This window comes from Molossus molossus, unplaced genomic scaffold (genome assembly GCF_014108415.1).
Source record: "Molossus molossus isolate mMolMol1 unplaced genomic scaffold, mMolMol1.p scaffold_m16_p_19, whole genome shotgun sequence".
NCBI classification, from domain to species: domain Eukaryota; kingdom Metazoa; phylum Chordata; class Mammalia; order Chiroptera; family Molossidae; genus Molossus; species Molossus molossus.
Genome location: NW_023425354.1, coordinates 29,035,149 through 29,062,291, shown reverse-complemented (window position 1 = coordinate 29,062,291; position 27,143 = coordinate 29,035,149). Strand labels below are relative to the sequence as shown.

The 27,143-nt window shown below is 48.3% G+C and overlaps 1 protein-coding gene and 1 pseudogene across 4 annotated transcripts in view; both read right to left on the bottom strand.

Annotated features, from left to right (window-relative positions):
* Positions 1-1,517: 1,517 nt before the first annotated feature.
* Positions 1,518-9,522, bottom strand: LOC118634100 (annotated as a pseudogene).
* Positions 6,133-27,143, bottom strand: part of CDK12 (cyclin dependent kinase 12) — a 93,516-nt gene continuing 72,505 nt past the window's right edge. Inside the window, exons 18-20 of one of the 4 annotated variants that reach the window (XR_004960277.1) lie at positions 19,009-19,099; positions 12,788-12,888; positions 6,133-6,715 (exon numbers count right to left, since the gene is read on the bottom strand). The gene's annotated coding sequence lies outside the window, so the exon portion shown is untranslated. The remainder of the gene's footprint in view (positions 6,716-12,787; positions 12,889-19,008; positions 19,100-27,143) is intronic. The other 3 variants (XR_004960278.1, XR_004960275.1, XR_004960276.1) reach the window with 3 other exon arrangements.

Sequence of the window (27,143 nt, the reverse complement as noted above, 5' to 3'; positions counted from 1 at the left end):
AGGACTCAGACAGCTGGGAGCAATTTCCAGCCCCAGCCCAGCACTCCTTCTGGCCTAGAGTCTGCAATATTCCCTCCCTGGGCCCCTGGCTCAGAGGTCAGAAGGAAGGGGAAAGAGGAGGAACAAATGCTTTCTTAGCACCTTCAGTGAGTCAGATCTGCCCCCATCAGTCTTCGCAGCTCCCAGAAGACAGGCCGAGGAAACCTATGCTGTGAGAAGTCTTCAGGGTTAGAATTCAAATCAAAAGGCTGATGTGTTAGAACCTGACTAATAACATCGGCCTCCTTTCAGAGTCCCAGTGCTGCCTTTGGTGGCCGGTGCTCTCAGGCCAGCCCCTCTCCTTTTCCAGGACTGCAGTTCCGCAACTCCTCTGGTTTCCTAAGCCCACAACTCTGGAGTCGTCTCAACAATGCTCTTTTACACCACACACCGGATTCAAAAGCAAATCTGTCTGCTCTGCCTTCAAAATAAATGCAGCATCTGAGTACTGCTCATCACCCCACTGCTACCATCCTAGTCCAAGCTCCCAGGACTCTCTCCTGGAGGCCACAGGTTCTGTTGGTCCCCCTCAGTCTATTTTTGGTACAGCGGCCAGAGTAATTTCTTATTTTTATTTTTTAAATATATTTTGATTTTTTAGATAGAGAGGAAGGGAGAGGGGGAGAGAGATAGAAACATCAATTGGCTGCCTCCTGCATGCCCCATACTGGGAATCAAGCCCGCAACCTGGGCGTGTGCCAGTGACCTCTCTGTTCACGGGATGACGCTGACCACTGAGCAACACCAGCCAGGCCAGGGTGATTTTTAAAAAATAACAGGTTTATGCCTGGCCGGTGTGGCTCAGTGGTTGAACATCAACCCATGCACCAAGAGGTCCCCAGTTCGATTCCTGGTCAGGGCACATGCCCAGGTTGTGGGCCCGATCCCCAGTGGGGGGCATGCACAAGGCAACCAGTCGATGTTCTCTCTCCTCGATGTTTCTATCTCTGTCTCCCTCTCCCTTCCTCTCTCTCTAAAGTCAATAAAGAAAAAAATTTATATAAAAAAAAAATAACAGGTTTATTGTTGTTGTTGTTAAAAATCACACATAGGATATTTTATTTGTTACCATCAAATGTCTGAATTTTTAAAAATATGTTTTTATTGATTTGAGAGAGAGAGAGAGAGAGAGAGACATCTGTTGGCTGCCTCCTGTATGCCCCCCACTGGGGATCAAGCCTGCAACCCAGGCATGTGCCCTGACTGGAAATTGATCCTTTGGTGCATGAGATGCTCAACGAGCTGAGGCATAGCAGTCAGGGCAAATATCCGATTTCAAACAGATTCTTGGACTGGGGGCTCATGTCTATTAGCTCATTCAACTTTATTTATTTTATCCTCACCCGAGGACATTTTTCAATATTTTGTTCTGGGAAAAAACCGCAACCGAGGTGCATGCCCTTAGCAGGGGCCGAACCCGGGTCTCTCCGGCTTGCAGGCCGACGCTCTAACGGCTGAGCCAAACCTGCCAGGGCAGCTCATTCAACTTTAGAAGCTGTCTCATCCCCAGGAGCTTTCCCAGAACTGCGACTTTCACCATGAAGCTCCATGAGTTTTCCCAGTTCAAACCCGGGTTTCTTCAGCATTTTGACTTTTCTAACAAAGGCATCATGAAGTGGATGAACAGACTGGCAAGGCTTTCCTATGCCTTTCCAGTGCTAGCTGGAATCAGTGCACTGACCCCTTCTTTCAAGTCATTTGTCTGCCCCTCTCGGCCACAATTTCCTTCATCTCCTTCCAGATTTGGTTGACCTGGTGATGCTGAACGTAAGAGTCCTTCCAAATCTGATTGTTGTGTTTTTTATTAAACCAACACAGAATAGACAAAGCAAATAACCATCAGTAGTCTTTTTTTTTTTTTTTTTTTTTTTTGGTATGTGCCCCTAGCGGGAACTAAACCCGGGACTCTCTGGTTCACAGGCCAACGCTCCAACCGCTGAGCCAAACCAGCCAAGGCAACCATCAGTAGTCTTGACATCAACATGAACTTCAGGCAGGATCTGCCAGTTTTTGACCATGGAGCACATTTTGCCATGGAAATTAGGCAGCTTTTGCCCTGAACATCCTCAGTAATTCGTTTGAATTTTCTAAATGCAACTTCATTCTGCGGATCAGCTAGGCTCACTTCAAACACAGGACCCCACACGTGCCAGGGATGAACCTGCAACCCAGGTAAGTGCCCTTGACCGGGAATTGAAGCTGTGACCCTTCAGTCTGAGGACTGACATAGTAACCACTGAGCAATGCCAGCCAGGGTCCAATATTTCTTTCTTCAAATGTGTTTTTATTGAGAGAGAAAGAAGGGAGAGAACGATAGAAACATCGATGTGAGAGAGAAACATTGATCGGCTGCATCCTGCATGCCTCCTACTGGGGATGAACATCAACCTGGGCATCAAACCGGGACCTCTCAGTCCATGGGACAACGCTCAATCCACTGAGCCACACCGGCCAAGCCCGATATTTCTTATATGGAACATAGCCGGTGCTTTCACATCATACAAACCTTTCTTAGAAAATGGATCAACCACTTTCTTCTTGGATCCGTTTTTTTTTAATTTTTTTTTTTTTTTTATTGATTTTTAGAGAGAGAGGAAGGTAGAGGGAGAGAGAGCTAGAAACACTGAGGAGTCCTGGCCAGTTTGGCTCAGCGGTTAGAGCATTGGCCCACGGACCAGAGAGTCCCAGGTTTGGTTCCTGCTAAGGGCACATACCTCGGTTGCAGTTTGTCCCCGGCCCCGGTTGGGGGTTGTGTGGGTGGCAACCACTCAATGTGTCTCTCTCACATTGATCTTTCTCTCTCTTCCCCCCTTTCTCCCTCCTTTTCAGTCTGAAGATAAATCAAAAAAAAAGAAAAAGAAACATCGATGAGAGAGAACACTGATTGGCCGCCTCCTGCATGCCCTCCACTGGGGACCGGGCCCACAACCTGGGCATGTGCCCTGACCAGGAATCGAACTGACCACCTCTTGCTGCATGGGTCGACGCTCAACCACTGAGCCACACTGGCCGGGCTCAGCTCCCTTTTTGCTGCCTTTCATAGGCCACTTGTTCTTGCTCACCACCATGATGCTACTCAGAGAGCCAAAAGGCAAAATAACAGCTTGATTAAGATATAATTTTGGCCCTGGCCAGTTTGGCTCACCGATTAGAGCACTGGCCCACCAACCAGAGTCATGGGTTCAATTCCACTCAAGGGCATGTACCTAGGTTATGAGGGAGGCAACCAGTTGATGTCTCTCTCTCTCTCCTTCCTTCCTCACTCCCTCCCACTCTATCTGAAAAATCAATGGAAAAATATCCTCAGGTGAGGATTAAAAAAAAAGATATAATTCTGAAAACACGATACAATATACAGATGAGGTATTATAGAATAGTACAACTAAAACCTCTCTAATTTTATTAACCAATGTCACTCCTATACAATATACAGATGATGTATTATAGAATAGTACAACTAAAACCTCTCTAATTTTATTAACCAATGTCACTCCTATACATTTTTGTTGTTTTGTTTTGTTTTTTATCCCCCCCCGAGGACATTTCTCCATTTTTTGTTCAGATAGAGTGGAAGGGAGAGAGGAACAGAGAGAGAGAAAAATTGATGTGAAAGGGACACATCGAGTGGCTGCCACCCGCACGACCAACCAGGGCTGGGGACAAACTGCAACCGAGGTATACACCCTTAGCGGAAACCGAACCCGGGTCTCTCTGGACCGCAGGCTAATGCTCTAGCTGCTGAGCCGAACCGGCCAGGGCCATTTTTGTTGTTGTTAATCCTCACTCTCTGGTGTGCGGCTGACACTCCAACCACTGACCCATGCTAGCCAGGGTGGATTTTTTTTTAAATCCTCACTTGAGGATATATATTTTTTTCTATTTATCTTCAGACAGAGTAGGAGGGAGGGAGAGAGAGGAAGAGGGAGAGACAGAGAAAAACATCCATGTGAGAGGGACACATCGACCAGTTGCTTCCCACACAATCCCAACCAGGGCCGGGGATGAACCGCAACCAGGGTATGTACCCTTGACCGGAATTGAACCCACAACTCTGGTCTGCGGGCCGACACTCTAACTGCTGAGCCAAACTAGCCAGGGCTTTTTCTTTTTTTAATGATTGAATTTATGGTATTTTATTTTATTTTGTTGTTGTTGTTAATCCTCACCCAAGGATATCTTCCACTGATTTTTAGACAGAGTAGAAGGGAGAGAGGGAGAGAAAGAGAAACATCCATGTGAGAGAGACACATCAATTGGCTGCCTCCCACACAACCCCCACCGGGCGGGGATCAAATTGGCAACCCAGGTACGTGCCCTTGACTGGGAATCGAACCCTTGACACCTGGGTCCATGGGCTGATGCTCCAACCACTGAGCCAAACCGGCCAGTGTCAGGGCAGATTTAAATTTAAATTTAAATTTAAATAGCCACATATGGCTAGTATCTTCCAGTTTGAGGGAGGGTGCACGTTTAGACACATTATTTTATTTAATCTTTACAATTATCTTGGGGAGTAGGTGTGGTTATCCCCATTTCACAGATGAAGAAGAGTGGCTAATCAAAACGAGAATTCTAGTTTGTTGGTTTCTGGACCCTTCCAAGGAGCTGTTTTGGGGCTTAGGGTAGGAGTTATGTATGTGAGGAGGGCATGAATAACAGTTATTCTTTTTTTTCACCCAACAAGACTTCATTGAACTTCATCTGCTAAAGGCTGGGGATAGACAAACAAATATTTTATTGAATATCTTCTGGGACACATTTTTATTCCCATTTGACAGATGAGAACATTGAGACAGCTAGATTCAGCGAATACCTGATCTCCCTGCTTCTTCCCTTTCCCTTTCCCAACCCCCCTCCTGAGCCCCAGCCCAGTCTCCCCACTGGAGCTACAGCGAGCCTTTAAAATGTTTGTCTGGTCATGTTTTCCCTCTATGGACATTTGGCCAGGGTTCCCCATTTTACTCCCAGAGAAAACTAAAATCTATCCAGAGGCCCACGGGGCCCTGTACAGTCTGTGCCTCCCTCCATTGTTTCCACTCAGCCCTCATCTTCTCTCCCTCCCTCTCTCCAGTCCACCGGCCCTCTTTGCCCAAGGGTGGGCCTGCTTTACAGCCTGTCTGATGCTGCTTCCTGCCAATTTCTTCACCCATGCAGGTCTTAGATTAAATGCTGTCCTTTCAAATGAGGCCGACCCTACCTCTTACTTAAAATGCCAATTCCAACCCCCCCCCAATCTAAATCAGCTCTTCATGAACTACTCCCTCTCACAGCACTCTCTACCTTCTAACATAAAATAATCTACTGATGTATTATGTCTGTCTCCCCAGCTAGAATATAAGTTCCTTGAAGTCAAGGATCTGTGAAATGTCCCAGTGCCTGGCACATAGTAGAACATCAATGGAAATATGTCAAAAAAGGAACAAACCTGACCCAGCTACTTCTGCCTTTGCATCAGGAGGGCTCGGATTCTGACTTGAGCCCCTCAGCTTCCAAAGCCCGAGTTCATTCCCTCAAAGCTATTTTCTCTTAAGTATTCTCTCCAGTCCCTTCCCCAAGTTCTGTCCCTTAGGGTGACCCTGGGCTGACCCAGGAGTTCCCTGTTCCTGAAATGTTTAGTCCAGGCAGGGATATGGGTTCCTTTATATACCCTCAACTCTGATGCCAAAGAATTTGACTAAAACTCAGAGACCCTCATTCCTTCAAAGCAGGAGCCTGGGATCTGTTTTCAGACTGTGGCCTGGTCAGGTGTCCTCCATGTCCCCGCTCAGGATTGTTCCTCTCCCTCTCTGCTGAGGAGGGCTGGCCATTGCCTCCTGACAGTGGAATGACCTGAAAACCTCCCCACCCCACTTCTGGGTATGCAGTGACAACAAGGCAAGGCAACTGAAGACTCCCCCAGCCCAACTCCCACCCCATGAGGAAGGTGGCAGAGACATGTCCTCTTGGTGGGATGCAGGGGCAGGGGCTCTTCCTTGAAATTGGCAACTGTGGTTGTTCATGACTCCATTAGGAGGGATGGGAATTAGCTAACAGGAAGGACTTCCCAAATGTTAGGAAATGAAGTAAAGGTATGAGGCTTCTTCCCTACTTAAGGACTATGAGAGTCAAATTCACTCACCTTCCTGAATGTCTGGCCCCGTACCTTCTCTGGAATGGTCTAAGTAACGCGTCCGCCCGACTGCTGGCTCAGAGCTCCAGAGCTCATCCCTCTCCAGCTCTTCTCCTCTACTCCTCTTCATTCCCTTTCCCACCTCCTCCAGTTCAAGGCCACTTGCTGGGGCCCAAGCAGAGAGGCCAGCTCTATAATATGTATGCCAGGGAATATTAAGCCATGTCAAAAAGAAGAGCTGACCTCTGATGTGTGGTCTAGCCACCTTCTGGCAATGAGGTGAGAGAAAAGACTAGGGCTTCAGGCCAGTCCCAGCTCTGCTGAATCACAGCTGTCTGGTCCAGAGAAGTTGGTCAACTTTTCCGAGCCTCAGCTTTCTCGTCTGTAAAATGGAGCTAATGATATCTGTCCTACAACTCTGTACAATTTGGTAATGCCTCAGGTTAAGTTCTTGGCACACAACTTAATAGTTGGTAGGCATTTAATAGTTTGTATCATTATGACAATTTTTAAAAATAATCTTCACCCAAGGATATTTTTTCATTTATCTTCAGATAGAGTGGGGAGCTGCGGGGAGAAAGAGAGAGAGAGAAACATCAATGTGAGAGAGACACACATCGATTGGTTGCCTCCCGCATGACCCGGATCAGGACCAGACTGGCCAGGGCTATTATAACAATTATTACTTAGGCTCCAGGAGGCCCTTTCTTTCATCCTCATGGATGAGAGAGGACCTTTTCCCCTATGGTTCTCCATCTGGAACTTCCATCTGGACCAGAGCAATGGTTTCCTTACTGGCTTCTTTGCCTCCAGTCTCACTCTGCTCTAACCTCTATACCCCATCAAAATTCTTTTCCTACAATTCAATCCAAACCCGTCACCCTCTGCTGAAAATTCTTCCAAAATTCCCCACTGCATACCAGGACACAGAACGCATAGTGATTAAGAGTCTGGGCTCTGGGGTCAGACATGGGTTTGATGCTAAGCTCTGTTACTTTCTAGTTGTGTCTTTTAGGCAAGTTCCTTAATATCCCTGAGCCTCAGTTTACTCATCTGAAAAACAGGATCATAGTACCTTCTTTGTGTGGTTATTGTAATGGAGAAACAAGGCAATAGCTCTACCTATTAGTATGACAACATAACAAAAAGTCAAACTCCTGAACATGGCAAGCAAGGCTGTCTACAGGAGTTAGACTTACCGATTTTTAGAGCAGAATATCAGAATGAAGCACCCAGCCTGCCCGTCCAGTCTTGTTTCCTGCTATCCTCCACATGAACCCCATGTTTTGGTTGGCACAGTGCATCACTTATCATCCCCTATGCTGAGACTTATTTTTTAAAATGTTTTTATTGATTTTTAGAGAGAGAAACACCAGTGATGGAAACTGCCTCCTGCACGCCCTCTACTGGGGATCAAGCCCACAACCCCGGCATGTTCCCTGACCAGGACCTTTTGGTGCATGAGATGCCGTCCAACCAACTAAGGCACACCAGGCAGGGCCTGAGACTTCTACTGGTGCCTTTGCACATGCTCTTCTCACTGCTTAGAATGTTTTCTCTCCCTGCCCACCTGGCAAACTCTTACTCATCAGTGAAGACCTTATTCAAGCCTCTGTCCTTGGCAAAGCCTTCCCAGACCCCAGAGCAGGGTCGATCACATCCTGGTGTTCCACCATCCCAGCCTTTACCTCTGCTTAGCATTGGGTTAAAAACCACAGGCCCAGGCTGCCTGGTTTGGAGTTCTAACTCTGCCACTCCCTACCTAGCTGGGCGACAGGCAAGCTACTTCATCTGTCTGTGCCTCAGTTTCCTGATGTGGAAAGTGAGGTGAAAATAATAGTACCTGCCTGATAAGGGTGTGAGGAGTAAATGAGTAACTATATGTAAGAAATTTGCTCCCACACTTGGCAGAGTAAGTGCCCAGTAGGGTAAACTGCCATAATTATTACTCTAGCTTCTCTTCCTTCCAGGGTAGGGCTCAGTTTACATTTGTCTCCCCCACAGGCTGTGAGCTTGGAGGGTAGGGGCTGATGCTGATTCACAAGGCTGGTTCAGAGTGGACATTTGGCACCTCTGCCTGGATGAACAGTCATGAAGGTTCTCCTTTATCAAGAGCTTTGTCATTTGTCCCTTAGGATAATCCTATGAGCTGGTACTAATGTTTTCCCCATTTTACAGATGAGAAAACTGAGACCTGGAGGTTAATGCCTTAGAGCCCTAGTAAGCATGCAAGTAGCAGAGCCAAGGTCTACTACTGGACCCAGCTGACTCCAGTCAACTCCCCCAGCCTCAATTTCCTCATCTATAAAATGGATTGATAGCTGTTCTTCCCCTCTCTCAGGTTTACTGTGTGAATATATGTAAATGTAAGAGAAAGAAGGGGGTTTAGTCTCCCTTATGAACTAGATAATACTTTGTCTAAGAACAAGAACTATTCTGGGGGTGAAACTGAGTCATGGCTGAGACTCAAACAGCCCCAAAGCCCCAGTCAATTCACCCCTCTCCCTAGGGTTTGTCTGGAGCCTGGGGCCAATTCAGCAACCTCTCCCCTTTCCTGGGCCCACTGCCAGCCCCTCCGCCCCCTTCCCCCACCCATTGCCACTGGAAGACAATGGTGGGCAGGCCCGGCCTTTGTGAGAGGGGTCAGGCCAGTTAATCTTGGGCTGGGTTGATGAGGAGCTTGTAGGGGAACAGGGGAAGGAGAGGGGACGGGCAACAGAGGGCTTGTGAGGGTCGGAAGGACGTTGGAGTCCAGGGGCTTGAGGAGTAAAAGCTTGAAACATGCTTTGGGGAGCATTTCCTCTGAATGTAGATTTGAGCTCCTATTAAACTTGCCAAAAATTTGTGTTAGCTAATGGATTCTTAATTCTGTCTAAAATGAGAGAGGGAAAATTATGCCATTCATCTTGTATTGGTTTGAAATTACATCTGACACCTAATCGATCATACTGTGGAACATTAACTCTTTGGAAGAGACCCAACTTTTCCTCTCTCCCTTGCTTTCCAGAGCTCTCCAGCCACCCCCACCCCGATTCCTTCTTTTGTATTTCATTAACTAAGCAAAGCTCTGCCTGTCTCTGGGGTGAGGGGTGGGAGTTAGGGAAAGGGTTCATTTTAATTGAAGGAGATAACCAGGACCCCCAATCTTCTGCCTAAGACTGGAGCCCCTGCTTCCAACCTTCAAGTGACCTCTTCTCTCTTCCTGCTTTTTCCTATGCATTCTGCAACCTGGAAATGCAGAATTGAAGGCGTTGGGGTGTGGGGTGACCTCAGAGCCACCTTGGGGGCACCAGAGAGAGGCAGGGAGCCAGGCAAAGCAGAGGTAGCACCTGGGGCTGGGGCAGGGGCCTTGGCAGGGGGCTCACCTGCGACATGCCTGGCAGATGGGTGAGGAGGAGGAGGGCAGATGACAATAGATTTGCCTCTAGGGAGCCTGATGAGCTCTGACTGAAAACCCCAACCCCAGACCTGCTTTTCCAAGAGGAGGACTTTCTGGCAGCTGAGAAAACCCACTGGAGGCAGACAGACCTGGCCTGGGATCCTGGCTTCTCTCCTGACAAACCGTGACCTTGGGCGCGTTACATAACACCTCTGAGTCTCAGTTTCCTTCTCTGTCAGAGAAGGATAGGTAATAACACTGGCACAAGGCTGGAGTGAGAACTGGATGAGATAATCCAGGTAAAACAGACAGAACCTATGGCCTGGCACACAGTAGGTGCCCAATAAAGGTGACAGTTACTCCCCTCCCTACATCTGCTACTTCTCCCTCCCCTTGCTCCCCCCTTTACCTTCTCTCCCACCTCCACTTCCCTGGCCCATTTTCCAGGGCAGAGATAGAGCTGAGAAGCCACAAGGTCAAATCAGGCCATGAGGGCCAATGTCTCCTCCTAAAAGGACACCTGAAGGAGGCCTGGGCCTCCTGGCTTTCTGCAGCACCCCGTCCCTCTCCCGCTTTCTTCCTGGGGCTCCTGTATCTCTTCCAAAAATTGCGGGGATCATCTTCTACATGGAGATCTCTCTCAGCAAATCGCACTCTGCCTGGAAGGTGGGATCTCTTGAGAAAGGATTAATCTAGGAAGTGAAGTCAGAAGGAAGGGCACTCCAGCTGGAAGAGAGCTACTTGCTTTCACTCATACAGCACACATTTTACAGGGGAAAGGTGGATTAGGCTGGGAGCGGGGGCTTGGTTCCTCAAGAACAAATGAGAGCAAAGGGAACCAAGTGGATGTGAGAGGGGAGGAGGCAGGGGCCCCACCTCTGTTCCCCAGGAGGTACAATGGCTTCTCTCTTGGATTGGCTTTGGGAACTATGAGAAGTTTCCAGGGCCCTCCAGGTTCATGTGAAAGAGTCATCTTGGAAGGAATGTGGCATGCAGGTGGCCTCTGGCACAGGACAGCATGGGGAGGGCTGAGGTGCCTCTTTCATGGAAATCCGGGCAGTCTCTGACCCTCTAAGTGTAGACTTCACTCTCCATAAGCACCCACTGTTCAGGTGAAGGGCTGAGACTGGTTTAAGTGACCAGTCAAGGTCACACAAGCAATCATTAGCTCCTATTAGGTATCTGCTCCAAGTGCAGAAAATAACCTAAAATGCCCCCACTGTATTCTTGGACCTTGTGGAGGAACCCCAATATGCTAAGAAAAATGGGAAAATTGCCCAGCCGGTGTGGTTCAGTGGTTGAGCGTCAACCCATGCACTAAGAGGTCACAGTTCATAGCCCAGTCAGGGCACATGCCCAGGTTGTGGGCCAAATCCCCAGTGGGGGTGTGCAGGAGGCAGCCAATCAATGTTTTCGCTCATTGTTTCCATCACTCTCTCCCTCTCCCTTCCTCTCTAAGATCAATAAAGAAACGTATTTAAAAAAAAAAAAAAAGAATGGGGAAATCTCATCCAGTACCCTCATTTTACAGAGGAGGAACCCAGAACTCAGAAAGGGGGTATATTGCCCAGCGACACAGGGTGAGGCAGGGCAGCCAAGGACTTTGGCCTCTGCTCTCAGTCCAGTGCTCTTCTCCACCTGCATCATAAATCTGAAGGGATATTACTCTGTCCCAGCAGACCCTGTGCTGTTTCTGGGGAGGGGGCTGGAGTTTTGGGGAGTGAGAAGAGCTGCTGAGAGAGGCTTTCCCTGAAGAGAGAAGAGCAGAAGGGGCTGGGGAGATTTCTTAACTCCCTCTCCCGCCCCAACACACGTATACACACACAGTGGCAGGATATTTATTTCCAAATGTCTCTTCTCTGGGGAGCTCAGTTTCCCAGGAGACGCCTGGTGGAGATGCCCCTTCCTGTCAGCCTCCCTGGCAGCCACTAGGCGGCTGTGGCTCCCTCTTCTGCCTAGAGACGCCACAAGGAGGATCCCATGTGGTTTGTATTAATAGGAAGTGGAGCCCAGGCCTATACTGCTAGGTGGTGACAACAGAGCAGGCCAGCCAGGGGTGGGCGGGCAGCAAGCCAGTGGGTAGACTGAGGAAGTTGCTCACAGGGCCACATGCCTAGATACATGCCTAGGTCACTGGTGCTGACCTTCCTTTGGTCACCAGAGAAAAAAAGTCCTCCCTGACATTTTTTCCCACAAACTGGTAATATTTTTTATTGTCTTTACCTTGACTATAAATGCAATGCGCAATTTAATAAACATAGATAATTCCAACAAATCGGAATGAACAAAAGCTCCCAACTCAAATCTTATAATCTGCTTTTTCCCCCAAGAAAACAATTAGCCTCTGGCTGAAGAGTCCAAGGCAAGGGTCTGCTGTGTTCAGGAGAAAGGGGGAAAGCATGGTAACACTATGGAATGTTCTGGAATCTGGAAGGTCCTCTTGTGTTGAAGAAGCTGATGTGTGTCTGTCTGTTTTCTCCCCAGAGGACCAGCGGCTTCAGAGTGCAGTTCTTCCCACCGACTCAGTTGTTCCTGCACTCCCACCTGCTGGGTGCACCATGCTGCCCCAGTGTGGTCATCCAGGAAATAGGGGTTGGAAGAACAAATGAATGAACTCATAGATGAGGACATAGACCTAGAGATAGACATTTAGTTGTCTGAGTGGCTCAGATCATGTTCACAAACTATTGCCACAGGCCTGGAAAAACTGGCCTCAAATTCTCTACCAGCTCCCTCTTTCCCAGGACTGACAGCGGCTAAAGATTGGAGTTAGCCAAAAGGGCCAAGCCTGTATAAGAAATTTTCCAGATCTGGCCCTTGAACAGGACAGGGCTGAGGCACCAGAGGGAGACTGTCAGGACTACAAAAAGAAAGGCCCCACAGAGAGACAGAGAGATAGGGGTGATAGAGAGTCTGATGTGAAGAAATTAAATCTGTGCCATGCCAATGAGGTGAAAAGCAGTTTTGCCCCTCTACCCTGACAAGGAAGCAGCTCTGGCTGGATGGCTCCATGTCATCTTCTAGTTAAAGAGATTTAAGCATAAGGAAAAGAGACTTGCCTCCTTCAAGGAGAGAGGAGGGATCTACCCAACACAGTAGCAGAGATGGAAGCCTGCTTCTCATCTCCCTTTCTCATTCTTGCCAGATAACTTAGATAGGGCCCTAAATGTTATCCCATTTAGCCATTGACAACTGTCAGAAAGGTCTTAACCCCATTTTACAGAAGAATAAACCAAGGCTAAGAATGGTAGAGTGCTTACCCAAGTCAGAAACCAAATGGCAGCACTAGGAAGATGCTCCTATTTCAGGCCTGGTTCCCAGATGCTCTTTCCAGTGAGGCCTCACCTCAGTACTTGGTTTCCTGCGGGGGCGGGGGGGAGGGCACGATTTTGTGGCCAGACCACCCCCTGCTAGACAGGGGCAGGTTCTCTGACTCGGAGAGGCCTCTGGCCTTCCTTTAAGCTCAAATCCTTGCTGTGTCCTGTTTTGTTTTGACAGACCCTGTCCCTGCTTCCCCTAAGAACTTAAGGTGACCTGGGAAGTATGTTAAGACACGTGCCATCGGGCCTTGGCCCACGCAATCAGCTCCTCGAAGTTGTCACCTTTCCCATTTGGCCGAGGCTTATTCTCCCGAAGTTCTCGGTCTATCACTGTGCTCTCTCCACACCCCAAACCCTCCATATCCTCCTGGGGAAGGTCCAAAACCTTTGCAGAGGGCAGGCCCTGAGACAAAAACCCGAGCGCAGTATTTGTGGCCCAGGGCTGGCACCTTGGTACCAAATATAAGCTCCAGGCGGCTCCGCTCCTTCTTGGCGCCCCCTCTGCCCATCGGGTGGGGGTGGGAGGCAAAGGCCGGGATGGCCCTTCCTCCCTGCCCTACCCAGCCACTAGAAGCAGAGCACTGAGGGGCCGGCAGCCTGAAGAGCGGCTGAGGGTGAGGGCCCAGAAAGGGGCCCGCAGATGCCGACTCTGCCCCCCTTCCTTGGCCGGGGCCCCCACGGTGTCGGGGAGCAGGAGGAATCAATCAGGATAATGAAGCCGCAGCCTGCCACGCACCGCGGGGGCACTGAGGAGTCGGGGCCGGTGCCAAGTCCGCCAGACGGTTCGGAAGAGCGGAGCCCGGTGCGGCCCGGCGGCGGCGGCGGCGGCGGCGGCGGCGGCGTAAGCACGGAGCCGGTGCACGGAGGCCGGACGCAGCTCCGCGCAGGCCCCTGGCAACCGCGCCTTGGCAACCGGGACGCCCGAGAGGAATCTTAAAGCTGCAGAGCATCCTTTTCTCGCCGGCGGACGCCGTCTCCTGGACCCCAGGGGAAAGGGTCGTGCCCAGAAGGGTTGACGGGAGTCAGGCTCTGTGCCTCTTGGGACCTGGGGGTCCGACTGACACCTTCACTTGTTTGTCAAATGTAGATCGAGCCTACGTGCCCAAGCACGGACTAGACAATGGGGAGGAGAACGGGCGGTGATTAAAAAATGAACAAGGTCCTGCCAAGAGGAGTTCACAGTCTAGCGCGCAAGGCAGACCAGATTGGCTGAGGTGAGCAAAGCCCTGTGTTACCCAGGATAAAGGGGCTTCGGCCTGGAGGGGCTGTTACAAAATGCAGCGCCTCCCTTGCTCTAGGTCGTGAGTTAAGACGCTTGTTTCCTGGACTGTGTTGTTATCCCAACAGCCCTGTGAGATGGGCATTATTATTATCAATCCCATTTTAAAGATGAAGAATTAGAGGCCCAGAGAGGTAAATGTACTTAGCCAAAAATCTCCTTTTATGTTTCGGGCAGTCTTGGACAATCTGACTCTGGTCAGCCAGCTTTCATTACAGCATGATGTCTGCAAGGTTAGACCTGAGTGAGGACTTCCCAATACAAATTGTGTAAGAAGTGAGGAGAAAGGGTAGCTAATGGAAGAGATGGCTAATTTTCCCTTCTGCTTCCTACTACCCTGACCCTGTCTGCCCTGTCCGGCAGGCCTGTATTAGGCAGAACGGTAGAAGAGGTGACCTCCAGAGATCCCTCTGGTTCTGTGATTTGATATCTTCTGCCTAAAGTCCAGGCACTGTGCCATGCTTCTGGGCAGCAGTAGTTGGCATGGGGCTGCAATCTGGGGGAGATTCCAGGCTTCTTCAACAAGGGGTCAGGGTTGGTGGGGAGGGTGGGGGGACGGTAAGAGGGCTTTGGCAAAAGAAAGCCTGAGTCAATATCATTAGGAAGGCTGGGCCTCATCTTTCCTTCTCTTGTCCACCTCTCTTTCTGTTTCTGCATATTCATGCAGGTAAGAAATTTGTGCCAGGCCTGGGGTAGGCTTGGAAGTTATTGGTGAGGCAAAAATCATGCTGGCTTTGGAGTCAAGCCCATCTGGTTTCAAATCCTGGCTCTGTCACTTATCAGCTGTTATCTTGAGCAGGTGACTCAATCTCCCTGAGCCTCATTCAGTTTCCTCATCTGTAGAGTTAGAGGCATTATTATCTACCTTTCATAGTTATGGGAGACTTACATGTAGTGAGAAAAATGTATGTATGGTGTCTGGCACATGTAGATGCTTAACACATTTAAAGATGTCTTTGTTTATTTTGGTAGTCTAATAATGAATGGTTCCCAAAAATATGTCCACATCCTAATAATCCCCAAGACCTGTGAATGTCACCTTATCTGGGAAAAAGGTTTTTGCAGACGTGATTAAGCTAAGAATGTTGAGATGGGAGATTACCTTGCCTGGATCATTTGGCTGAGCTCTAAATGCCACAAGTGTCATTGTAAGAGAGGGGCAGAGGGACATCATACACACACAGAATAGAAGTGAAGACAGAGGCAGAAATTGGAGTGATGGGGCTACAAGCAAAGGAATGCCAGCAGCCACTAGAAGCTGAAAGAATTGATTCCCCCTTAGAGCCTCCAGAGAGAGCACACAGAGTCCTGCCGACATTTTGATTTTGGCTCAGTGAAACTGATGTTGAACTACTGGCCTCCAGAAAAGTGAGAGAATAAATTTGTTGTTTTAAGCCGTCAAGGTTGTGGTAATTTATTACAGCAGCCTTGGGAAATTAATACATTCACATTATTTTATTATTCTGTCTTATTTTATTATTGTTATTATTATTATTGATTTTTAGAGAGAGGAGAGGCTCAGAGAGAGAGAGAGATTTGTTGTTATTTTTGCATTCATTGGTTGACTCTTGTATGTGCCCTGACCAGGAATTGAACCCACAACCTTGGTGTATTGGGATGATGCTCTAACCATCTGAGCTACCTGGCCAGGGGGGAGATTCCATTTTACAAAACCTAGTACCTGCTCTTGAGGAGTTCAAAGTATAGTTAGAAGTAAAAGAAGGATACAGTGCAAACAAGGATACAATGTCCAGGAGGTGGAAGGGTAAGGTAATTAAAGCTGTTGGAGTTAGAGAAGGAGTTAGCCAGGTAAGGGACTAAAGCAGGAAGAGCATTCCAAGCAGAGGAAACAATGGGGGTAAAGGCACCAAGCAGGAGAGAACACTGCCTTCAGGAAACTGGTCACGTGTTTGGGGTGGCAGGTGCACAGAAATGGGGGGGGGGGTATCATGACAGAACTGCTGAGATGGGCAGCAGGGACAAGAGAGCCAAGTAGCTTCCACCCTTGAATGGAATTAATCCCTCCACCCTGTGTTGGCACTGAGCCCCTGATCCAAGAACCCTAGACTGTCAGTACTGGACAGAAGCCTTGGAGTCCATCCAGTCCAGTCCTGCCATCTCACACATAGGGCAATTGAGGCCTATAGAAAGTGAGTCCATCCAGGGAATAAGGTAGAAACAGATGGCTGCACCATGGCCTCTCTGTTGAGTCTGTGTGTCCCATGTCTAAGGGTCTCAGAGATACTGCCTGGTGGTCCCTCTTTAACCTACTTCCAAAAAGCACAGACCCTGTGGTCTCTAAACAAAGAGGGAGTTATTTGCATATTATTTACATGTTGCTAATTAGATGAAAGGCAGAGTCACTCAGTCCCTTCACTTCATGTCCCCACTTCCACCCCCCCATCCTATCTCACTCCCATTGAGTTCTTCCTCATCCATCTCTTGACCTCAGCAACTTTTCCCATAATTCCTGGTCAGGCCTCATCCCTCAAGGCCACTTACCTACTTCCAGCCCAACCCCTACTGTATTAAGTGTTTGGTCCTGCTTGGAAAAAGTACCTGGGTGGCGGGTCTTGGAGCAGGTTACAGGGAGAGAAAGATGATGGGCTTTCCAGCTTAAGGTTTACTTTGGGAATGGGGAGCAGTGAGCTCTGACTCCCTGCAGCCCAGAGGCCATATGAATGGGGCTATGGGGTTGGGGAGGAAGGTGCTCCTTGGGGATCTGGTGGGCAGGTGCCAGCTGCATGCCCCAGGCCTGCCCCAAGCGTCTTGGCTGGCAGCCACACCAGCCCATGAAGGAGCTGGTTCCTTCTTTGAGAGAGGGGGAATCCTGGGGAAGGTCGGGGAGCATTTTTGGACATGGCAGCCTAACGTTGGTTAGGCTGAGGTTACCATGCAAGTTATTGTGGATCCGCCAATGGGCACATCCAGACTCTTGGGGCTGTCATCAACCCAGCCCAGAACATTGTGAGGCACTGTGCTAAACTAAGCACACTGTCTCCTTGAGAGCACCTCAGCAAGCATCCTGACCTGCATGCACAACCCTGTGCACATATCCCAGTCCACAGAACTGTACATTGTATGTGAGTGTCTTCATGGAATTCTACCTCCCCTCTTCTCAGCCCTCGACCTTCTCTTCTTGCTTCCTGGTAAAATGGGAAGTGAGGTAGGCACATCAGTTTCACCATCCCCAGCTCTGCTCCCTTGAGTAGAGAGTCCCTGCCTCCATTTTCTCATAATAGCAAGAAGTGGATCCCTCCTTGGTCCTCAGTTAGGGGAATCCCAGCCCATTACTGGCCTAGATAACTCCATCTTGCACCAATTCCTCTGCTCTGGTAGCTCCTTCTTCCCTACAGTGTGTCCCATGCCACTCCCTCATCTAGTGTTCAAGTCAAGGGAAGAGGTGGGAGGAAGTAGGGTGATTCTATGGGAGTGGGAGTAGGAAGGGTGGATCAGATACTGTTCGATTTTGCCCAGGTCCCTCAGGAGCACTGCTGCTCATTTAAAATTCCGATTTAAAGCTGAGCGGCTCTTTAAATTTCCACATTAGCATGCTGCCCTGATGCCAGGCCAAGATGTTAGGATGGATTTGGCAGGAACGCCTCTAACAGCGGCAAGCAGCAGCATTTGCCAGCAATAAAACAACGCATGAATAAAAGAAGGCCGGCTTGGCAGCAGCAGCAGCAGCAGCACAGGTAGCTGGGTGAGCCCAGGAAGGGCCCATATACTTGGGGCTCAGAGAACTGAAGGCCTGTGCAGGGGCATGTATGAGTGTAGGTCTCCATCTCTGTCTTGGCCCCCAACCTTAATCTGTACCTGCAGTGGAATCTGGGGTGAGGGCCCAGGCAGGATTGGGGTTTCTCCCCTGTGTCTATCTCATCCCCTTCCCCACCGGCAGATGTTGCCTTTGATGAGGACACAAGGACTTGGCCCACAGCCTGAGTTGACCTACATCATTAGGGGCCCAGAGAACAGGTAGGGTCAGAGATAGCAACACTGTCTAGAGTGGATTTCAGATCTATGGCCCCAGATACCTGGGTGCTGAGGGGCACTGTCAGGATAAGCGGACTGGATGAGAGGCAGCTGTGAGAACTGAATATTGATGCTGAGATGCTCTGGGTTTGGTGGTTGGCTAGAATGGGGAGTGGCCAGGGAGAGCAAGGGGCTGGCCTAACTTTGACTTCCTGTACACTCAGGAATATTGTTTGAGGTCAGATGGCAAGGGCAGCAGAAAGGTCAGATGAAAGCCTGGGCTGAAGGCTGACTACTTCCCAGAGGTGGTTTTATCTAGTCCCTGCTTCTCAGGGTCTAGAGAGTACAGCCCCAAAGGACTTGATGCTGCTGGATCCTGTGTTCCTCTACTCCAATCACCTGGCTGAGGCTCATCACCAGCCCTGTCAAAAACAAGCAGTCTGTCCCGCTCTTACCATCTATCCCTCCCACTTGGTCAAACCATCCCCTGAAGTCCAGGGAAAGAGGACAGAAACAAACAGAGGGGTGACAGCATATGGTCACTGCAGTTTCAGCTAAGGTAGAGGGACACCCTTCTCTGATGGAACTCCTCCCTTCCAGCTCATGAGTGATTTCAGGCCCCAATATGGGGAGAAGTTGTTGGGACTTTGAATTCTCTGTCTCTGGAGAAGCTGGAGAAGATAGGCAGGGCCAGGTTTTAAGGTGGCAGAAGCCCTGTATCCTGGAACTGTGACTAGTCCTGTCCTGATGGTTTTTTCCAAGGAGAATGAGATGACCTTCCAGGCACCCTGTTTCCTGGCCCACACATTGGGGGTGAGTTAGCTCTTGGGTGAGGGAGTGGCTAAGAAGCTGATGTTAGGCCAAAGAGATACAATTTTGTCATTTATTCATTCATTTGACAAATATTTACCAAACAGCTGCTTTATGCTAGGCACTGTGCTAGGCACTGGGAGCACACTGGTGAACACAGCCATGGTCATTGTCTTCGTGGAACTTTCCATCTGGTGGGGGAAAGAGGATCATTATTCAAATAGCTACACAAATAAGCGTGAAATAACTGTGCTAAGTGCTCTGAAAAGGATATATAGTACCATGAAAGTATACAGTTGGGGGACTTGGCTGAGTCTAAGGATTTGAGGAGGAGCTTGTAAAGGAGACAGAGGAAGAGCAGCCAGAGTGGTAGGAGAATTGGCAGTGACATCATAGAATCAAAGGAGGTGGTTGCCCTGCCGGTTTGGTTCAGCGGTTAGAGCATTGGCCTGCGGTCTGGAGAGACCCAGGTTCGGTTCCTGCTAAGGGCACATGCCTCAGTTGCAGTTTGTCCTCGGCCCTGGTTGGGTCGTGTGGGTGGCAACCACTCGATGTGTCCCTTTCACGTCGATGTTTCTCTTTCTCTCTCTCCCTCCCACTCTATCTGAACAAACCATCAAAAAAAAATGTCCTCGGGTGAGGATTAAAAAAAGAAAACATGAGGTGGTCAACTGTGCTGAGAGATGCTGAGAGCTCATGAGACACCTATTCGTCCTGACTCCTCACCTGCTAGTTGTGACTACAGGTATGGAAAGCCTCTGGCATCATGCCTGGCTCACAGTTGGTACTCTCTAATGTTAGCTCCCTTTCTCCCCCTCCCCAAGCTAAGCCTCCCTCCAGGGACCCCCTGATTTCTGGAACAAAGGAACTATTTAGACTTAGCCTCCGCTGTCAACTCAGGCCCCAAACTCCAACCATCCAGTCCTCAGTGAGGGGCTCTGGGCCTCTCCCTGCCTCTCCACATTAGTCCCTTCACATGGAGCCCTATCATTCCCTAACCTAATTCCTCCTTCACATTGGTCTTCCACAAGGAGGGGCTGAAGTCTAGGTCTCAGAGAAAGATGCCATTCTGGCTTTGCTTCTGGGGCTGTCTGAGAAAGGAAGAGAGTTGGAATCCTCAGCAGCTCCCAAAGCTGCCCAGGGTGAATCTGAGTGTCTTAGGTAGGGAGAGGGGGAGTAGTGGGGAGATGGGGAGGGGGGCTGCCCACCCAAGGCGGCGTAGCGCCCAGAGCCTTCTCCATCGCAGACACCCCATCTGTCTCCCACAGAAGGCTCGGGTTGGAGGAAGTGCTGAGAAGGGGGGTATGAAGGGTGAAATTGTACAGTCTGCGAGCTAGCACAAATGCAGTGAAGGTGCTGACCCAGAAGGATGAAAGGTTCAGGGTAAGGTATCAGCAGGGCTTTTGTCTTGGCTACTGAGGACTAGAGGTCAGAGTTTGGGTCTGGAGGTGGGAAGATGATGAGGACACTGTGTGCTACTCTCTCTAGACATCTTCGTGTTTGATTTTGCTTTATAGCTCCCTACCCCACCAACCAGAGGGCAAAGAATCATACCCCTCTGGCCAAAAAAATGTGGCATGCCTAAGCCCAGGGTTAAGCTATATTCATGATGCCTCCGTCTTCCCAGCAGTCAGACCTTTTCTGGACCTTAAAATAATATTTTAGTTAAATCTGACAGTTTTCAGAGCGTTTCCTTTTACATATTACTTCAAATTAATCCCACTAAAGTCCAAGGAGAGAAACATTATTAGTAGTAGTATTACTGATCTGCAGATGAAGCAACAAGGGATAGATTAAGTGAATAACCAGGATTGCAGAAGAATAAGAACAGGGGGCTCAGACCCAGGTTTCCTGACTGACAAAAAAACTTTGGGAGTTACCAGGCCTTGTTGAATATACATCATCAACACAACCCCTTCTGCTGTACACCAACATACAGACACTAGTAAACTGTACATCCCCAGAGGGATGGGCCTCCCACATACAGAAACTAGACTGAAAGTTGTTAGGAAAGAGAGGCAGGACAGGGTATGGGGAGTGGAAAATGCCAGTCCATGAAGCAGCTGTTTGGGTTTACTCCAGGTCCTGGAACAGACCCTTGGGAATCCCTGTAGATAGCTTCTCCCACATTCCAAGTTCTATTTTTTTTTTTTTATTGATTTTTTTTAGAGAGGGAGAAAGAGAGAGAGAGACATCTATGTAAGAGAGAAACATTGATCAGCTGCCTCCTGCACGCCCCCTACTGGGGATCAAGCCTGCAAATAGGGGAATGTGCCCTGACCAAGAATGGAACTGGGACCTCTCAGTCCATGGGACAATGCTCAATTCACTGAGCCATACTAGCCAGGCCACATTCCAAGTTCTAAATACTCGCCTCCCCCCCCCCCCCTTAAAAAATATGATTCCACTGCTTCCCTATCTACTTTAGTCTTTTTTCCCACTCTTCTGTTTGGAAATTCTTCCTCAGGTATAACTATTTCTTCAGGCTGCGGCTTACTTTCTTTAAAAGTACTCTAAAACAGGTGCCAAGGGAACCCAAGACAGGGCATCAGTTATTAAATAAAAATAGACAAGGGAGGGGAACTGAATATAGAGATAGATATTATATCTCTCAGTCGCTGCAAGTTATTAGGAAGAAGGCACTAGTGGTTGCTAAGCAACAGGTCTCCATAGAGGACAAGGCACTGAGAGGAAAAGCCTCCTTTGACTGGATTTTGGGGTGAGAGGGTAGGGAAGGTGGAAGTCAAGGGCTGTGGTCAGGCAGGCAGGGCTGCTGGGAATGGTTAGTGTGTCCTCCAAGACCAGCCCTATTCCCTAGGCCTTAGCAAACTCCGCCTTCACAGCCTTCAGGATTGGTGGACAGAGGAAGGCCTCAGGCAGCCCTCCCTCCCTGCCAGGAGGAGGGAACCTGGTTTCCATAGCAACCCAGAAACAATCCTGGCCTTGTTTTGCTTATAGCTCTTCTGAAGCCCTCTCATTGAGCACTATCATGGACTCCTTTCTCTGACCCCCAACTTCTGATTTGAGGGGGAGGACCCATAAAAAGTTTACAGGAGGGGGTGCCACAAATCTGGTCTTACTTCACCCTAATGTGATCTATTAAGACTAAAAGGGCAGTGGCTTTTCAAGGGAAAGGGCCTCCAGGTGTCCTCTGACCTCTGATCTCCAGGGCTGCAAAAGCAGGGCCAAATGGTAGCATAGGATGCAAATTCTAGGTCCAGGCTTGCTTTCTTCAGGGCTAGTACAGACTGGGACTGGAGGTCAGGAGAGAATGAGGGGGTAGGTCTTTTGTACCCCTTGGTCACCCAGACCCCCATCCTCCTTGACCTGAAGTCCACTGTTGTCAAGACCCAAGAATGGAGATATAGCACATTAACGTATGTCAAGTATAAGTGAGTGGCACCGAGGGGCATAATCTGTTTTTCTAATATGACCACAAGCAGAGTGTTAGAAGAATTAGGCCGACAGCTGCTGGTCCCCCCCCCACACACACCCCCCTCGCTCTCCCTCTCCCTTCCTCCTCGGCGTTTGCACACACCAATGGCAGCAGAGCCCTGCTCGAGATTTCTCTTAATCTTCCTCCGCCATCCTGCGCTCTTTCCGCAGGCGGTGCTGCGAAGCCGGCAGAGCCCCGCGTCACACCTTACTGCTCTCTGAGATTGCTCCACAGAGAGCTCAAGGAGATGGCAATTCAGTGCTGATGCCGGCTGGCAGCAGTTGGAAGAAGGGAAGGAGGAGAGAGAGGGAGGAGGGGAAGGGGGGGAAAAGTTGGCACAGATACCAAGTTTTTCCCTAGAGAGACTGGGGGGGGGGGGGGCGAGAAAAGAAGAAAATGACACTGAGGAAAGGAAACAAGGAAAAAGAGGCAGAGAGAGAGAGAGAGAGAGAGAATGAATTAAACTTCTCTCAGACATCCACATATGAACACCCCTATCCCACCTCAGTAGATCACACCACCCAGTCAGGGTTCCTACACACACACACACACACACACACACACACACACACACACTCCCAGCCAACCTGGAAATCAAAGCGGCCCAGGCATGTTGTGTATTTGTGCAAGTGTATGTGTGTGTGTATACGCCTGTATGTTGTCTGTTTTGGACCGCAGTAGAATGCAGTATGTAAATGAGATGGTTATTACCGCAATGTTCATCAAGCTGAGCCGAGAAGACATTAATAGCCTGATGAATATGCATGTGAATTTGTTAATTAAGTTAATTATTCTGCTGAAAATGCATTCGTCTTCCAAGGACATTTTCCCAATGATTTTTACATGCTCTAGCCATTAGTCATGCTATATTTTATCAGGGAAATGAGTTTGCTTAAGTTGTAAAGAGAGAGAGAGAGAAAGAGAGAGAGAGAGAGAAGAAGGAGAAGGAGGAGAAGGAAGAAGAGGAAGAGGAGGAGGAGGAGAAGAAGTAGAAGAAGAAGAGGAGGAGGAGGAGGAGGAGGAGGAGAGGAGGAGGAGGAGGAGAAGAAGAAAAAGAAAAATAGAGGAGGAGGAGGAAGAGAAAAAAATGAAAGAGGAAGAAGGAAAATGTGTTGAAGTTGAGACTGGGAAGGCATCTGAGGCCAGCCTGAAGTTTGAGGCCCAGCTGGGCTTTTGAAGCCTGCCCTCAATTTTTATGGGTACCTTACTCTACAATTTTTTGCCCTTATTTTGATGACAAACTTTTTTTTCCAGTGCCAAATTTCCAACACATTAATTAATTGTTGTAGCCAATTAACTGTAGTTGTGCAAATGAGTTTAGCACTAATTACCATGCAGTGCCTGTAATCACATAAAAAACTTGCTGAGAGAGAGAGAGAGAAGAGGAAAGAAAGAAGGAATGCGAAGGGAGTGGTGGCAGGAGAGAAGGGCACCTGGAGCAGCCATGGAAAGGGAGTAAGCAGGGGTCCTGAGATTTCCTGGTTAGGAGTCATCTTGGCTCCAAGGGAAGATAGCTGTCTCCTACCACACTCAGGACCTTTGACAGTCAGGAAATCTCAGTGGGGATAAGAGCTGGTAAAGAGTAGTCTCCCTTGTGTCTAAGGACTTCCAAACAAAAGTCAGAGATGCAGAAAGGATATTTCTGGTTGTTCCAACAATGCAGTGTAGTCCCTATAAATCCTGAAGGCCTCAGTGTTTTCCTCCTATGGCTGGAATTACTTGGTAAGGATGGTGGGTGCCAATGGGAGAACATGTGCCATTTCTGATGGGCCGAGGGAGTTGGAGAAGAGTAACATGTGCAGTCAGCCTGGTTCTGGAACCGTAAGTAGATAGGGAAAATTGTTATGAGTCCATAGTCACTGGACTAGGCCAAGGGAGCAATGGTAACATCAACTATAAAAAATCCATTTCCAGCAAGAGGTAGGAGGCAGCCTTTGGCCAGAGACAGCTCCCAAGAGAAGAGCCAAGCCTCTCCTGCAAGTTGGCATCTCTACCATCCATCATGTCTGGGCCGACTCTAGGTTTCCACCTGTCAGCTTCAACCAGTGCCCAGAGACTGAAGGACAGACCAAATGATTTCTACAACTCCTTCTGATTTAGTTGGAGGGAAAGAGTGGTGGTAAAATCAGGACTAAACACTGGACTGACATTTTAGTTTCCACTATGTTTTCCCCCTGTTACATGTTCCAGGTACTGAGACTGCCCAAGGTGTAGTACATGTGCAAATGAACTGTAGTTCTCCTCACATCAACCAAAAAGAAAAAAGTGCTACGTCTCCCTTATCCCTCCAAAATAGAGAGCTCATTGTTCATCATGGGCCTCAATATCCTCAGACCTGTCAGAAATATATTCAACTTCATAGTTCCAAGGAGGATCTTGCCCACTCAGTCTCTGATGGACAACCAAAGGCTAGATCCTCCCTTTCCCATTCCATGTGGGCAGACTGCCTGTGGGCTCCATCCACTTCAGCCTTGTTCTTCCCTGGCAAAGGGGAAGCGATTTCAAGGACACATGCATTATCATCCCTGCTCCATGACACTGCTGCTCTTCTAACCTATGAACCACAGTTAGCAATGATGACCTGAAGTGACTCAGGCTGCCCCAGTGTTTTTCCCACCTCCAACATCTCTCTTCCAACATAGCCTTTTCCCAGCAACCTTAGTCAAGTTCTGAGGATGTCCTAGTGTAGTGAAAGAGCCCTATTATCTTGGGTTCTAGGCTCTTCTTTGCCATTTAACAGAATGTGATAGTGGGAAAATAATTTACTATGAGCCTCAATTTTCCTCATCTATGAAATGGAAATAATAATAGTGCCATGACTAAAAAGTTAAGAAGCTTAATAATTGTGAATATAAAACACTCAGCACACCAAGTAAAATAAGCCACTTCACTAATTCGTAGTGAGTACAAAGTGAGAGCGTATATATATATTTTTTAATCCTTACCTGAGAACATGCTTAGAGAGGTGGGGAGGAAGAGAGAAATAGAGAGAGAGAAAGAAACATTGATGTGAGAGAGAAACATGATCAGTTGCCTTCCATATGTGCCCCAGCCAGGGATCAAAACTGCAACCTAGGTATGCGCCCTAATCAGGAATCAAACCAGCAACCTTTCAGTGCATGGGCTGATGCTCCAACCAAACTACTTCAGCTGGGCTAAAGTATTCTTTAACGGGTGAATGGTTAAACTGTGGTACATCCACACCATGGAATAAATAAAAGGACCAAACTATTGACACATACAGAAACTTGGAATTATGCTGAGTGAAAAAAGCTGATCCTAAAAAGTTGCCTAGTGTATCACTCCATTTTTGAAATGACAACATTTTAGTAGTGAAGGATAGATTAGTGGTTGCCAGGGATTGAGGAGGGGGTGAGGTGGGCATGATTATAGTAGGGTAGCATGAGGAATTCTTGTAGTATTAAAACTGTTCAGTATCTTTTTTTTTCTAATCCTCACCCAAGGACATTTTTCCATTTTTGTTCAGGTAGAGTGGGAGGGAGAGAGAGGAAGAGAGAGAGAGAGAGAAACATCGATGTGAAAGGGACACATTGAGTGGCCGCTTCCCGCATGATTCCAACCAGGGCCACGGACAAACTGCAACTGAGGTATGTGCCCTTAGCGGCAACCGAACTTGGGTCTCTCTGGACCACATGCCGATGCTCTAACTGCTGAGCCAAACCAGCCAGGGCTCAGTATCTTTTTAAAAAAATGTTTTTATTAATTTTTAGAGATAGAAGAAGGGAGAGAGAGATAGAAACCTCAATGAGAGAGAAACATCGATTGGCTGCCTCCTGCACATCCCCCACTGAGGATTGAGCCCACAACCCGGGCATGTGTCCTGACCAGGAATTGAACCGGGACCTCTCAGTCCATGGGATGTTGTTCAATCCACTGAGCCAACCAGCCAGGCAAACTCTTCGGTATCTTGACTGAAGTGGTAGAGATACACATTTATACAGGTAATAAAATTGCATATAACACACACACACACACACACAACTGAGGAAATCTAAATAAGCTTGCTGGATTGTATTAATGTCAATATTCTGGTTGTGATATACTGTAGTACTGCAAAATGTTACTACAGGGTGAAAGTAGGAAAAATGTACAAGGGATCTCTGTACTATTTCTTACAACTGCATGTGAATCTATAATTACCTCAATTTTTAAAAAGCTATGATAGATTAGTAATGTCTCTGCTGGGTATAGAAGGGAGAAGGGGCTGCCCTTGTGTTTCCATTGCAGAATTCCAAAGAGAAAGATTTTAAAAATTATTCTCGCCCTGGCCAGTTTGGCTCAGCGGTTAGAGCGTCAGCCTGCGGTCCAGAGGGACCCGGGTTCGGTTCCCGCTAAGGGCATGTACCTCGGTTGCAGTTTGTCCCCGGCCCTGGTTGGTCGTGTGGGTGGCAGCTACTCGATGTGTCCCTTTCACGTCGATGTTTCTCTCTCTCTCTGTTCCTCTCTCTCCCTCCCACTCTACCTGAACAAAAAAAAAAAAATGGAAAAATGTCCTCGGGTGAGGATAAAAAAATAAAATAAAATAAAATAAAAATTATTCTCATTAGAGTACATCAATAAAATGATCAAAACTATGGGGGTGATATTTGTATCTGTTGACCCAATAATTTCACTTCTTGGAATTTACTATAAAAAGTGCATGAAGTTATGTATATTAGGATGTTTGTTGTGGTATTATTTAGAACTGCAAAAAATATCTAAATGATTAAAAATAGATGAGATTTGGCTCAGCAGTTAGAGTGTCAGCCCTTGGACCAACAGGTTGCAGTTTTGATCCC